Here is a 15,345-nt window from a genome sequence, read left to right as displayed (position 1 = left end):
TAATTCTAATTTCAAACTTCATTAATTAAATAATAATTTGAAAACTTTAAATTAATTCTCAAGTCATTTTGTACTTAGCAATAAAATACATTCATTTGTGAATGCGGCTCATTTCTCTTACTTCATCATTTCTATTCATTTGGTTCTATACGCAATTCATATTTTATTTCATGAGCTAGAAAAAGGAACCGATTGAATATATATAATTAAGGCTCAAATAATTTATAATTAAGTTCCAACTTTTTGCCTATTAATTATAAAATTACTTAGTCACTATAACACCCTATACCCAACCTGAACGCCAAGCCGAATATCGAGATGCCACACCACCGTCTCACATAGATTTCATTGTAATTATGAGAATTGAAATACATGAAGTTTCATTTTACTTTAATTACTCTATCATTTATGAGAATATCAAGTGACGCAAACTTAGTTTAGTGTTTAATCATACTAACATACGACAAACAAACATAAAATGTACATATCTCGAGCATTGGGACCACTTACAAATTTTCCCAAAAATGTTACTTAGGTATCGATACCGCCTCTATGGTATCGATATTTCCTTTAAGTAGTACATATACCACCTGGAAAATCAATACCAAACTAGCATTCTATTTCTCGCCAAATTTCAAAACATCAAAAAATATCAGTACCTTTTCAATGTATCGATAATTACACCGCAAGTATCGATACTCAACCCAAGGTATCGATACCAATTGGTATTCTAACTCCCTACACTTTCAAAAATATAGAGGTATCATTTTAAAAGCCCTAATATCGATACCTCAGCTTCAGGTTACAAAAATTCAACACGTAAGAGCATTTAAATCATTCAAGCTTAACCCCTAAACATCACGTTTCATTCACCTAGTCATATCAACATCAAAATGTCTAAAACAATAGTCCAAATACCATATCCAAGTCCACATGCTTCCAAACATACATAATATGCAAGTAATCCCAAAAACGTCCTAATAATCCGATATAAATGTCTACTACATTGCCTTTTTATTCCCTAGAACTAAAATAAGAAAAACACCTACTATAATGAATAAAGAATGGCTTGGATCAATCAATCCCTTGATGGCAATACTGTTCACACCGAGAACGCAACTACTCTGCAAAGGATAAAATGGAACATGTGAGCTTAACAAGCTTAGTGAATGCCTAGAACAACCACTATGCAAACAAGTTGCCACACATCAACCAAATAACAAACGTTATATTCCCATAACGTCATTAACTAAGTGTCATAATTCACATATTTAGTCATATTCCATGTATTCTTTTACACATTATTTATACGAACATTTAGGCATACATATATCAATATTCTGACACATATCAATCACATATAAGCACATATAATCCCATTTCATCACATTGTATGATAATTTGGCTCTTGAGTTTATGAAACATAAAGTGGACTTTATCACCACTCATCGGATACAAGGATCTCCAACACACCACACATAAATATCCTAGTGAATAGAGCTTGGCTCACATTCCCTTATCTCTCCAAACTGTCACTGGGCCTCAGTGCCCCATATATCACAACACAAATAAGTGCGTACTCACAATCCTATGGCATGATAACTATATCCAATGGTCTCATCAAGTCACAAGATTAAAATATCCATAATTTCATCAAATATTACTTACCAATTATCCGCACATATTCACCGCATAATCATATCATTAGCACATTATAGACACTATTACATGGCATGAATAACATACCCTCATATTTATCGTCACAACAGTCATCACAACAGTCATCACAACATGTTAATATTTCATCACATCATAATTCTCTTTATCACAATTCACAAACATATTTATCACATATTTAGCATAGGTAAAAGAACACTTACACTCAGAATTTAGAGGAGGGGTTTAGACTACCTCTAAATTCCCAAAATACACAACGAATCATTTATGAGAAATGATTCTAAATCACTCACCGAAATATTCACTTTTGCCGAAAAACCAAAAGCTTAGACAAGCTTCCCTTTGCCTTTATCTCTACTCGTTGAAGGTCCTATCGACTCCAACACTTCAACAAGACAAACCATACATATATTTAGTTAAAAATTAGTCAATAACTCACCTCAAACAACCACAAACACAAGCCTAAGCTATATTTTGTTCTAACCAAAACCTTCAACAAACTTAAAATTTGAATAACTCAGTCTACGCTTAATCTTTTCATATGAAACGAATTCCATTCATCTACATATTCATCTACGACTAATTCCCAACTGTTAAACTTCACAAAACTACGCATTTTAAGGTATCAAAATTTTTCGAGCCATTACAACGAAAATTCATTAAAACCTTAGAAATCCTTAACAAAACTTCAAAGTTACTTTAGAAAGCTTATAATTAGGTTAAAAATAATTTAAAAATACTTTAAAACTAAGTTTTTATCCACAAACTCAAAATTCACCATTAAAGACCCGATTTTCAGCTTTTAATCAAAACCTGTGACTTAAAGGCTAAAAATTTAGTTCCAAAGACCTAATAACATTAAAAAATAATGATAATGGGAATGGTTACCTTTAACGAGAGGAATAACGATTTTTCAATGCAAAACTTGAAAACCCACAAGTGAAGAAGATGATGAAATTGGTGAAATTTTTGGTTAATTTCTTGAAGATTTAGATAGGTTTAAAGCTTGGAAACGATAGAAATTCAAAGTATTATAGTTTGGAAGTAAAAAATCAATTTAGAGAGTGAGGAATAGCAAGGGACGACAACACTAAGGAGGTGGGAAGAAGCATTCATGAAAATAACTAGGAATGGGAGTTTATTAGGTTGATTTTGAAAATTTGGTTTAATTGCTTCATAAAGACTCACAGCTTTGACCCTTTTACAAATCAGTCCCTTTTCAAAAATTAAAGACATTTGAAACTCATTTCCAAAAATTGACTTAACTTTACGAAAACCATTGTCGAAAACATTATCGAGTATCAACTTTACGAAATTTTGAGCTCATATAAGCCAAAATTCATAAAATACCCCTAAAACTCTTAGGCCCTATTTTGGGGTGTGAAAGTCACGAAGTCATTCCACTATTGTATTGTGATTGAACTCTCCCTAATTATATATCATTACGAAAGCTACTTAATAAGTGCTCGTCCAATTACCTTGTCATAAATATGTTACCCTCATAGGATATGCTTAATATCTTTGGGATAAATTCTTTCTCCTAATATGATATTATTTTATATCATGATAACCATTAACATCTTCCTTCATGAAATAATAATCATGTCATTTACCATAAAGAGAAATGACCAGTGACCATGTTTACTTTTCATCTATTTTGTAATGTTGATGAGAGGATGTCATTTTACCCTTTAGTTGGGCTATGAATTCCACTATTGTGGAATGATGCTACATATTACAGAAGTCATATACTCAACACACCAACTTTTGGTTCCTTATCTATTTGAATTCAGGCTTTTACTTACATCAAAGTATACAAGTTACACATGCATAGCTCGTCATCCATTCAGGATTAAGGTATGTCACACTATGAACGTCATAAGTGAATATGTCCACAAATGAATCTAGGATCTATTCTACTAGTATCATATCCGACTTATTGTCTATAATAACCCTATACCCGGCTTGACCATAAGATCAAGTATACAAAGGATACATTAATTCACAGAGCAATATACTATAGCATTCTAACAATATTCATACTCATTTGTAGTTATTAAAGTTGTTTCAAAAGTTTACTCTAAAGTTTAATCACAACCTGAGGTCGTTGGAAGCCTCTTAAGAAAAAATGAGTAAACAGAATTAATATCGCGACTTTGGAACATGGATATCATGATACTGAATTGATGTTGTGATACCTACGACAAAATGCCCACTTGGGTCTCCCCTTCTTCAATATTGTGACATCAGAGGCCGAATGTAGCAAAATTGGGCTAGTATCGTGATACCAAGCTTTGGATATCGCAATACCGATGACAGTATACCTAGAGCTTATGTAAATCACCTAAAAACAAGTTCAATCTATTTAAACTCATTTATAACACATTTAAACATAAATAAAATCAACCATTTCATCAATGAGCTATAGTATAACACCATTATACTCAAAGACTCATTTGTCTTTATAAAAGTAAGTTTTAAAAAATCTTGCATTTTAGTCCTTTATACTAGGTTCCAAACCATATCACCTATGTACATGCCATTATATACCATAATTTAGTACATACTCTCTTCGAACATGGCGATGTGATGAGATGAGTAACCCATGTGATGTGAGCACGACCACATCATGTTAGGATACAATTCGACGATGTCAGTATTGACCCAAACATGAAGGGCCCAAGTTCAAAATAAAATATCTCATGGGCCTAATTATTGGGCTAACATTTTTAAGGACTTATTAATTAAGTTTTATTTCATTTAATAAGCTTGCATATTATGTCTTGCATTATATGTTTGTAGCTTTAATTATGAATTGCATTATGTGTTTGCATCTTTAAATTATGTCTTGCATTATATGTGTAGCATTTAATTAGGTCATGCATTAAAGCATCTCACATGTTAATAACGTTTGAGTTTTAATTATGTCATGCATTATGTAACTCATTTGTTTATTTAGTTTGAATCTTAATTAATCCATGTATTTAAGCATCTTGTTTGTTCATTTAGTTTTAGCATAGATTAGTAAGTGTGTGAAGTGTGTCATTTAATTTGGTTGTTACTTTTATGCATAAGTTATAGTATGTTAATTTTCATCATAAATAAGGTGTTTTTAAGAATAAAAAAATATTGTTCATGTTTAATATGTACTAAATGTGTGTTTAATTTGTTCAAGGTAACTCAATGGTTGGCCATCACTTTAAAGAGGCTAAAAGAACTATTCATTTTTGTTGAAAAAGGCATTAACACCATATGTGAAGGTTGGGTTCAGCAAATGACTATTCGAGTTAGATTAAAAGGGTCATTTAATATGGATGAAATGTAAGAACCTGTTCACGAACCAGCAATTCAATAGGTGACTGTTCATAAGACCAATGACTCTTCAATTTTGGACGATTTCAAGTATTCAAAAGATCATTATGCTGGCTGTTCAAATGGACCAAGGAATACTATGCACAAGTATTTTGATATTCAATTTTAAGGGAGATAAAAGGACACCAAACAACTCATTAAGGGAACATTAAGTCATCAACAAAATGAAGAGACTTGCCTTTTCAACTATATAAGAATCGAGTGAAAAGACATGACTTATTGGCTGCCCAACATGAATTAAAATGAATTTACATGTTTGTATTAACACTAGTTAAATGTTGAAGTTGAAAGGTCTTTTATAGGCATTTGAATAGTCATATTAGGACATATAAATAACTTGTAAGAGGACATTGTTTTGGTGACATACACAATTATCTTGAATATAACTTTGTTGGTTAGATTATTTCTCTCTTGGTTCTTCATTGAACTAAGCAAAACTTATCAAACTTTTTACAATTTTGTGGCATTCACCCTTTTGCCTCATCACTTCGTTTCCCATCATAGAGAGTGGCAACTTCGCTTACCATGATTTGAGTATTTAGTCAAGTTTAAGTGGGTCATAGTTTTAATATAGCTATAGTTCCTTAAAGCATTCAAGTGCTACAAGTTGAGGTTTCCACCAATTGAACCCTTTCAAGACGATCCATCCCATTTGAGCTATTTTTCGAGCTCTCCAAGATTGAGAAATGATATCATTTGGTATTAGAGCTCAGGATACTTGAAACAAGATTCGTATCTATCTTTACTTTTCGTGTTTAAAAAAGTATTGAAAAAAATTCGAAGAAAAAATAGATTCGAAGTGAAAAAAAAGGGAAAGGAAAAGAATGAGAAATAAAAAAAGGAGTATATAAATTCATCAACATATATTTGTTCAATTTCATGCTTTTGAGCCTATTTTATAACTTTCAGTAAATTTTGACGCTATAACTTTTTTGACCCAAAAAATTCCATTTTACCCCTATACCAGAAAACCCCTAAAACACTGATATAATTTATTTCACAATATTCGGTGTTAGGTAAAAAAATAATTGAAAAAAATTCGAATTAAAAAAATTTAGATTTTGTTTCTTTTCAAGTGTTTTCATTCATTTGTGTGAACATTCTAATGTGTGTTACCCTTTTGTGAGAGTCGACCAAACTTCGAACCAATCCGAGCCACTACTTCAAAAGGTTTGAGAGAGTTCTAACTAGTTCTCTTAAAAGCCTATGGGAGAAATAACGAGCAAAAAAAGGCACGAGTGTGGTGAGCTCCTTCGAGATGTAAAAGCCAGTGAATTAAGTGAAACACGAGTGAAGTGAATTTTCTTTCCAAGTGTTTCGTGATATTTTTTAATTGGTGAGGTTCATATTCCATTTAATTTTATTTTTCTATTTAATATTTTGCTGAAACATGTCACAATGAGAACAAGTGAATAAAAAACGAGGATGAGAGCTAGTTCTGAATTTGCAAATAAAAGCCTTAACTCTGGAGTTGCAAAGATTGATGGATAGTAATCGAGAAACGAGGGAACGACTTGATCAAATGGAAGGAATGTTACATAGGCAGGGAAGATCATCAAGGGATCAATCATCCTATGATTCCTTTGGAAGAGAGTCACGTAACGATTCATATTCTTCATGGGATTCAAGTCAGAATAAAGAAAAATGCAAGTTTGAAACCTTCCGAGGTAACAAATACAAAGGTACACGAATCCATTATACGAGTGTCACCTCGAGTATCCCAAGGTAGTCATCCATGGAGATTCAATCACGAAGAGGAGATCACATTTCGTATGAAAATCATTCCATTCATACTTAAAGGAATCCCATTCATTCTGATTCTTTCATTCCAACCACGTTTTGTAAAGAAAGTGAAAGTGTGGAGCAAAAGAAATTGAGAAAAAAATTGAGAAAAGAGAGAAAGAATAATTTTTAATGAAAGAAAATGAAAGAAAAGTAAAGGAGATTGAGAGAAGAAAAAAAATGAGGGAAAAAGGAAAGGAAATAAAAAGACAGAGTGTGAGAAAAGAATTTGTGAGAAAAGAAAGAAAAAGAGACTAAAAGAGAATGTGAGCTAACGAAACATGGTAAAGAGAACCTTTGGAAACAAAATCATTCGAAAATTTATCATCGAAATTCAAAGAATACAAATTTGGTTGATTCTCAAAAGTTTCCTCACCTTCCTTACCTTTCGACATTTGAGGATTGTTTGCAATTTCCAACTTACCTTTATTGATCAATTGGAACCATCTTTCGTCGGGAAGGTAATGAAGTTGAAACTCATTCATTGAATCTTTAGGGACATGAAATGAAGAAAAATCACAAGGCAAACTCTCATGTGGGTTAGTTAGGATGTTCCTCACTTTTTCTTGACCTCTTTCTTCTTTTTTAATTTTCTTTTCACTGTCTTCCGAACCCTCTAAGCTCAGGAAATCATATCACTATGACCTCAATTCTTGCCCGTCAGATCTAAATTTACCTACGCGTTAAGTCGATGAAGGCTTAGTAAGCACTACAAGTATTACAAAACATAAAATAATAATTAAATATATCAATATTGAAACATATACACTCATTTACACATTTAATTCACAAAAGTAATGCCTAATTCCAAGAGTGGCTATCACTTGCCATGAAATTTTAATTATTCACATCTTATCCACATTCCATGTAGTTGCCCGTAGTAGACTATATAGAACACTCAAGATATACGAAACAAGAACAAAGGTGCACTATTGTGCACAATACACAGAGAGCACTGAGAGGCTATATAAAGAGCACTGACGTGCTAAACGGAGAGCATGCTAAGGTTCCTTAATGGCATGTCACTAATATCCCAATAAGTTCTAACTTGTCTACTTGGGCAATAAAACATTTAGAAAAGATTATGCTCACTTTTCATCATCTAACAATTTAGTCCTCAAACCAATATCACATGAATAATGTAACACCCGGAACCCGTGTCCGTCGCTGGATTAGGGTTACGAGGCATTACCAATTAAACCCAACTCATAACAGTCTTTCATTTTAAAATTTATGCATAAATTAGACTAACTCAATCATGAAATTTCATTTCATATATATATATATTTTTTTCGATCAAATTCAAATAGCAATCATTCACTCTCTCGAATAAGTCATCTCATATATATAAAAATATATATAAGCACATAACCAATTAAAATCAAACATGCATCATCAATCAATTTACATATACCAACCATGTTTCAAAATTCAATCATATCATTATCATTTACCTAATCAAAATTTGATATCATTCAAATTCTTAAAATATTTTCAAACATATATGATCACATATCATAATACCTAGCATATATCAAAACATCTATTTGTACACATTTATTTCATTTCAATTTACTAACTATACTACATATTACAAACATAGGTAATCTACCCTGCTTGGACAGCTCTTATACATCAAATCAGACACCATTTATACACCAAATTGGATAGCAGTTTATACACCAAATTGGACAGCATATATACACTAAATTGGCCAACATATATATATACCCAATCAATTAATTTACCAACAATTCATTCATTAACAAATATGTCATACTTAAATATATATACATATTCAATCAACCTATCATTAACCAAACATATAATCACATCATTTATCACTTCTAAACCAATTCATAATACCAATTATACATTTCATTAATAAGCCAACAATAATCACAACTAAAACACATCCATCAACCATACCAAATTTACTTGAACCGAGTCATAACAATCCACATTTGCAAATCCTACCACAAATATATATATCATGAAACACAATTTTTCCAACATGAACATATACCATGACTGAACATACAAAAACATAAACATCATTTCTAGCCATTTTCACATGGCTCATATTTACATACCCCAAAATTGAATATATATTATTAACTAGACTATACATGCCATAAGTTCGAATTCAGATTTAATACAATACCAAAAATAGTCGATAGTGTGATAGACTTCTCTGATGATCCCTGAGCTCATAACCAACTCCCAAAATCTATAAAACAAAAAGCAAATACACACAGTAAGCTATCAAAACTTAGTAAATCATAAGCAAATAAACATTTAATCATTTACATAATTTAAGCTAGTTAAGTAGTAATAAGCCATTATAATTTCATATACAATCTAGCATATCATCTTATATATCAAAGCATATATAACTTGTAATAACTTTCCTTTGGTCGAATACTCAATTGAACCTTAGTATATTTAACCTTTACTTTCAGTAATACAACTACATCATTAGGCCGAATATACCTACTCTCATAGTTCACATTAACATATAGCATCATATCATCAATTTAAACATTCAACTTACCTTATTTTCATAATTTAGTATGAATACATACCTGAGCCTTTCTAATTTTATTTTACACTCAATCTTAACTATATCATTGCCCGTTGGACCATTCAAAATTAAAAAGGATACTTAGATAGTCGAACATATCGTACAATGCCAACGTCCCAGACGTGGTCTTACATGTAATCACATAACGATGCCACTGTCCCAGACAAGGTCTTAGATGTAAACACAAGTCGATGCCAACGTCCCAGATGTGGTCTTACACAATAACACATAACGGAATCCTATGTCATGACATATGTATCCTAGCTATTCCTAAGGTTCGTTCGGGACTTTCAGACATCGTAACTCGATCGAATCAATCTCGTAAACATAGCTCCCAAGCTTATAAACATTCGGCCAACACTTATATATATATTCATAAAATTCAAATCAGCATATAAAATTCATATATATTCAAAATTAACGGCATTTATTTGCTTATAAACTTACCTCGGATATCGACGGACAGAATAAACGACTATTCGATTTTTTTTGTTTGCTTTCGATCCAAATTTGTTTTCTTTGGTTCTTGATCTAAACATATGCAAATTAAACTTATTTAAACACCATTTTATTCAATTTAGTCTTAAAACACATAAATGAGCAAATTACCATTTTGCCCCTGACATTTTACACTTTTTACAATTTAGTCCCTATTGCATAAAACACAAAATATGAAAAATTTCAAGGTCCCATGCTTGGGCCAAATTTTACCCATGATTATACGAGTCCATATATTTCATTTATTTCACATTTTAGTCCCTCAATTTATTATTTTTACCATTTAGCCCTATTTACTCAAAATCATCAAAATTTCCAATACAAAACATATTAATCCAAAACATATCTTTCATAATATATCATCTAACATCACAAAGCTCATAAAATCATCAATGGTTTAACCCAAAATATTCATCAAAATCAAAAATTAAAGCATGGGCTAGCTAGTATTCGAAGCAACGATCTCAAAAATGTAAAAATTATAAAAAATCGAGCTAGTTACATACCTTAATCAAACTTTGCTATGGTCGAATGTGGCTTTATTTTTCTTTTCTTTAGTTAGTTTCGGCTATCCCAAAGATGAACATGCATGTATTTTTATCTTTAATGTTTTATTATATTATCATAATTAATATAATTACAAAATTAACCTTTTATTTTCATTTAAAATCCACTAACCATTAGTTTTTATGTCCATCCAATATTTCAATGGTATAATATCAACATAACTGCCTCCCACTAAAAGAACAAATCAATTTAGGATTTTAACAAATAGTTAGTAACTTTTACTTTTTACGTGATTAAGTCTTTTTATTAAATCGGACATTCAAACGATAAAAATTAAATCACGAAAATTTCACAGATATCAATTCACACAATATAAAAACAGATAATAATATTTAATAATAATTTTTTTCTGACTCAGATTTATGGTCCCGAAACCACTGTTCCGATTAGGGTCAAAACCAGACTGTTAGAAATAATATACTCTTACTACAACTTTCTCATACAAGATGATAAGATTAAAACATACATCATTATTGACATTTTGTAATTCTCTCATACAAGTTCATAAGATTTTTCATGAATTACACAATTCAATCCTAATTATTAACATAATAACTTTTCTATGTTAAAAATCATAACATTTATATGTTAAAAATCACAATCAAATAACTTTTCTATGTTATTTTATTAAAATAAACATGTATAGCTTGAAATTTTATCATCTCTTACGTTAACCACTTGAAATCAAAACTTAGTTCTAACTTTCTCTCTTCTTCAACACATCTATTGAGATTCTTTTCAACAAACTAAGGTATCTATTAGTCTCATCTATTGTTTTTGTTAAGAAAACATTAAAGAAATGGAAGGATTTGAGCTTGGAATGGATAAAAAATGGTGGAAGGACTTGTTTGGAATAAAAATAAAAGTTTGGTGAAGATGAAATGGGGGAGATGGTTTGGCTTCTAAAAAAATGAATGCTTCTCATCTTTTCTTCATTTTTCTACATAATTCTATAAAAATATCTCATAATTTTTAATTGGAGATGGTCAAATTGCTATTAAGTCTTCTAGCTACACATCTTTACACTTTAACCCCTAATCATTATGTTTCAAACTATCTTATCTAATTAATTACCATTTTATCCTTCATCTTTTCTACAATACCAAGCATGATTAATATTTTGTTAGGTAAAATTTCTTGTTGGCCCTTCCTTAGTTCCTATTAATTTCATAAATCTTATTAACTCTTTTATTTTCTTACTTGTGCTACAACAATTTCTATTCTACTACAATTTGATCACTATCTCATATAAATTTTCTTATCTAGGAAATATTTTCTAATTTCTTATCGGCTCTAGTTACTTTCTAGATCATCGCTCTAAATTCCTATTTAATTTATTTTGAAAATTCTTTACTATTTCCTAACACGATATAGTATTGTACCTAGCTCCGAGGCATAACGTGGATGTTACACTGTTAGTCCAATCAATCACATCTATGACCTTGCTCCAATACTCAAGACAAAACATCTTCCCAGTTGGACTTGATAAACGACATATTAATCTTTCAATTGTTTTGCTTATTTCTAATTAGACTAAGGACATGTTTAGGTTTATCTATTAATGCAAGTTTTATTTCTGTATTGCGATCCGACCATATAATACTATTTAGTATTAGTTAAACATTAAATAATTAGTGAACCAATATTTTGTTTCAATTTTATTTTTCTTACAAAAACCGTTCAGGACAATATATAAATGATATTAATGTAGTCAATAGACATTTTATTAAACCAATTTGTTCAAAAAATACAAGTGTACAAAGACAAATGTATTATACTTAAGGCACTAGATCCAACATCTTTTATGCTTTTGCACACCAAAAATGAAATAAACTTGGGCTTGTCTTCTTTGTGCTTCTCTAATCGGGCAAAATATTCTTGTATGAATAATGCATTTTCATCTTTTATTTGTTTGGCCTGAGCAAGAGTTATGAATAATTCAAATATTATTTCATTTAAAAGGTTCATGTTTTTATATGTTACAGACGAAATCCTAGGTCACATGTTTTTGAAATTAAAAAGGAACTAAAGCCATATCTTCAAAGCATCTTATTTAGAATGAGAAATTAGAGAAAGGATTGTATGAAATTGTGATTCCACGTCATCTTTGTCCATTTCCAATAGGAGAATGACAAATCAGATTTTTCCTCCTGATTTTCAGTTTTTTCCCCCTAAAAAAATTTAAATCAAACTAAAAATGTTGAAAATTAGGAGGAAAAATCTGATTTGTCATTCTCCCATTAGAAAGGGATAGGGATGACATGAAATCACAGTTTCATACAATCCCTTTTATGGGAGACTAATGCTATGATGATAGGAAGAAAGTCCTTTTTGGAAACACAATTAATCCCTTTATTTTAAGGTTTTTTTTTGCAACAAATTTATCTTTGTATCTTTTAATGTTGTCTAATGAATCTCTTTTGGTATTAAAAATGCACTACAACTAATAGGTTTCTTTCCTTAAGGTAACTCAATGAGGTTCCAAACTTAATTATTTAAAATGGATTTTATCCCATCATTCATCACATTATGCCACAATTTAAATTCATTACCTTCCATAACTTGTGAAAATGCATCTAGGTCATTTTTAGCACCTATATTGTAGTCAAATTAATTTAATTATGCTGCAAAATTAGTAGGAATAACAAACCATTTCACTCGGGAAGATATTCTCAAACCAACACCAACAACCTTTGTAGAGGTTGTTGTACAACCAATTGTTCCTCTTCTAAAGGTTCAACTAATTGTTTTGCATTCTGATCCTCTAAAATAATTTCAGCAAGACATGAGTCTACAATTGGTTCCTCAATGTTCATCCTAGCTACTTTGAAAAACATCTAATTATTCACATGATATAAGAATGTAATCATTTATCTCTAAGACCAAATCCTTATGTATTCTTTCACTTTGGCCTCTAAGGGAATCACTTCCACTAATCACATCCTTCTCAAGAATTTAGCATTTCTTAATTCAATGGTCCTATTAGAATGTTTAGGACAATAGAACTTGTACCCTTAGAGTTTTCCACATATTCAATAAAATACGAACTTATGGTTCCAGGGTCTAATTCCTTTTATTGTGGATTTTACACTCTAACTTCAAATTGACAACCCAAACATGTAAATGTCATAAATTTGGTTTCCAACCTTTCACCATCTCAAATAGTGTTTTGGGAATTGCCTTAGCTGGAACTTGGTTTAAGATATACATTATTTTTTAAATAGCTTTTATTGACATTGAACGAGGTAGCTTAGTGTTACTAAGCATACTCTTACCACAACCATTAGCGATTTGAAAAAATAATTAATCCACGGATATGATAAATCAACTTTTCTTAATGGTTGTTGTAATGATAGTTAGAACAAATATGTAGTGAAAAGAATAAGAGCATAAAAGAATTCATACAATCTATCTTTGTTAATGTAGTTCAAACACAATGGTCCTACATTTGCGGAGCCTCACCTAGTGAATGACTTTATTCAATAATCGTCTGGATCACCTGCTTAAGCCCAATCTACCATTACACAAATAAGTAATTGTAGCTCCAATACTGGCCCCAATTGTCACAAATCACTGACCTAAATGCCTCACAATACAATCAATAAACCTCTCCAAATAATACCTAAAAGAGTGTCACAAAATAACTATAAGAAAACACATCAAAGCTATCAACAAAGACACTCCAAAGACTGCTATTGATATGAGACACAAAATAACCTATTTATAAGCCTCTTCAAGTGGTCAATCAATAGTATTTTGAAAGGCTTTAAAATCCTATTTAAGACCTAAAATTATCCAATTAATTACCCTGAGTATTTATCACATAAAAGTAAAGCCTCTTGGAAATAAATGCAAGTTAGACTTTTTACAAGTGTTCCCCTAACAATTTCTTGCCACCATCTATAGACCTCGTCTCTTAACAAGGATACAACTCGTTTTAATTTTTGCTCAAGAGTACACTCAAGGTCCTCTAGAATTCTTTCCATCCTTTCCATCCAATACTCTGCTATGGTAGGAGTTGTTTCAGCGACACCTTTGAACAAATTGGCTCCGTTTGACTTGAGCTTTTCGGCAATCGTCTTTCCGTTTCCATTTTCATTACCTAATCCAGTGACTCGTTGGAGCGCTCCCAGCATAGCTTAAGTCACAGCATCATCTCACATGGTTCCATCATTCTGATTTCTCATTCCCATATCGCTATTCTCATGGCCCCAGTCATCATTGGTGGTAGAATTTTCTACATATTCCTGGGTTGGGTTTTCTCCCTGAGCTGTGGGTGGTTCAATGGGTACAGCCATATGAGGTCTACCCCTACCATGTTTGCCTTGGGTGTTCATACTCATATTTCTACAATTTCAAGTAATTAGTACTTCTATTTCAACTTTTTAGTTTTATGCTATGTTTCTATATAAAGCCTTCCTACTATTTAAAAAGTACTCTAGAGTACCTTACATCGGACTCCCTCAGACCAATTTTTCAATAAAAACTTACCATATCATGAAATTTATTTCTATGCATGCATACTCCTTCAAAAATTCAAAATCATGTTTAAAAAACCTAGGCTCTAATACCACTTATGTAACACCCCCGACCCGACCTAGGAGTTTCGGCTGAGTCGAAGGTGTTACATTGATCCCCGAAGTGATCTTGTAAAGCCTTTCTTTTACTTGCACTGATTTGTATGAAAAATAAATATTTTGTTTTTAGGTAAAGCATTCATTATTTTTAACCGGTTTATTTAACAATCCAATTACAATATTATTAATATGAAGATTTTGGAAAATGAGGTAAGGTTTTTAAGAAAGGACTTATCAAAACTTTAAGTATTTTGCAAAGCAGCAAAAACATATAAAGTAATGGTTTTC

This window comes from Gossypium raimondii, chromosome 3, assembly GCF_025698545.1.
Source record: "Gossypium raimondii isolate GPD5lz chromosome 3, ASM2569854v1, whole genome shotgun sequence".
NCBI classification, from domain to species: Eukaryota; Viridiplantae; Streptophyta; class Magnoliopsida; order Malvales; family Malvaceae; genus Gossypium; species Gossypium raimondii.
The sequence above is the reverse complement of the archived record's forward strand: the minus strand, read 5'-3'. Positions refer to the sequence as shown.